Here is a 1,518-nt window from a genome sequence, read left to right as displayed (position 1 = left end):
GATGTCACGGGAGAGAAATGTGTCTGCATGGATGATGGTGTACTTGCTTTTAATGATTCGGAAAAGAGGCTTGGAGAAGCCATTATGAAAGACTGCTGAACGTGGAGAATGAATGGGAAGAAGAGAACCTGCCAAATGTTGACCCAGTAGAGGGACCAGCTATCTGAATAGACAGCACCCTGGTAGACAAAGCAGTTAAGAGTATGAAGCCAGGAAAAGACCCCAGTCCATCAGGAATCACTGCTGAGATGCTTAAAACATCCGGTGGTGTGGGCTATGGCCTAGTCACAGGCATTGTAAACCAGGTAGTTCATGATAGTCATATCCAATGACTGGCATAGCAGCACCATAGTCAACTGCTACATGGGTAAAGGTGATGCTTTAGATAGAAATAACTACAGGGGTATCAAACTGCTGGATCAGGTGATGGTCATGGAGAGGGTCATCGACCATCTCATTCGGGAGAGAGTCTGCTTAGATGAGATGCAGTTCGGTTTTGTGCCGGCTAGAAGCACCACTGATGCCATATTCCTGGTTCGATAACTGCAGGAGAAATATCTAACTAAAGATAAACTCCTATACTTAGCTTTTGTGGACTTGGAGAAAGCCTTTGACAGGGTCCCTTGATCACTTATCTGGTGGGTGATGTGGAAACTGGGATTGAAGAATGGTTAATAAGGGCTGTACAGGCCCTATACAGAGAGGCTGTTAGTAAGGTTAGGATTGGCAATGAGTGTAGTGAAGAATTCCGGGTAGAAGTAGGGGTCCGCCAAGGTTCAGCCTTCAGTCCCCTTTTATTCATCATAGTCCTCCAGGCAATAACAGGAATTCAAGACGGGTTGCCCCTGAGAGCTCCTCTATGCTGATGACCTGGTCCTCATAGCAGAATCACTACCAGAACTAGAGAAGAAATTTCAGGTGTGGAAGCAAGGTTTAGAATCAAAAAGCCCTAGAGTCAATGTAGCAAAGACCACAGTTCTAGTAAATAAGAAGGCGAACTCATCACACACACCCTCAGGTAGGTGGCCCTGCTCAGTCTGTAGAAAAGGTGTAGGTAGAAACTCCATAAGATGTACCCAGTGTAAGCTATGGACACACAAGAGGTGCAGCAACATCAAAGGAAGATTAACTGAGAAGATAGCTTTCGCGTGTGGCAGATGCATAGGGGCAATAAACACCACAGATGCTCAGAAAACAGATTCCATCACACTCCAGGGGAAGAAACTAGAAGTAGTTGATAGCTTCCGCTACCTAGGTGACCAAGTTAGTAGTGGGTGTGGATGCTCAGAGAGTGTTACCACTAGAATAAGAATAGCCTGGGCAAAGTTTAGAAAGCTTCTACCCCTACTGGTGACAAAGGGCCTCTCGCTCAGAGTGAAAGGTAGATTGTAGGATGCATGTGTGCGAACTGCCATGCTTCACAGCAGTGAAACATGGGCCGTGACTGCGGAGGACATGCGTAGGCTTGAAAGAAATGAAGCTAGCATGATCCGCTGGATGTGTAATGTCAGTGTGCAC

At 46.3% G+C, this 1,518-nt stretch overlaps 1 protein-coding gene across 1 annotated transcript in view; it reads left to right on the top strand.

The window, feature by feature from the left end:
* Positions 1 to 1,518, top strand: part of LOC106868087 (histone chaperone asf1b-B) — a 30,952-nt gene that overhangs the window by 21,317 nt on the left and 8,117 nt on the right. The gene's annotated exons all lie outside the window — the stretch shown is intronic.

Source organism: Octopus bimaculoides, chromosome 9, assembly GCF_001194135.2.
Source record: "Octopus bimaculoides isolate UCB-OBI-ISO-001 chromosome 9, ASM119413v2, whole genome shotgun sequence".
In the NCBI taxonomy this organism is placed as follows: Eukaryota; Metazoa; Mollusca; class Cephalopoda; order Octopoda; family Octopodidae; genus Octopus; species Octopus bimaculoides.
This window is presented reverse-complemented; position numbering and strand designations above follow the sequence as displayed.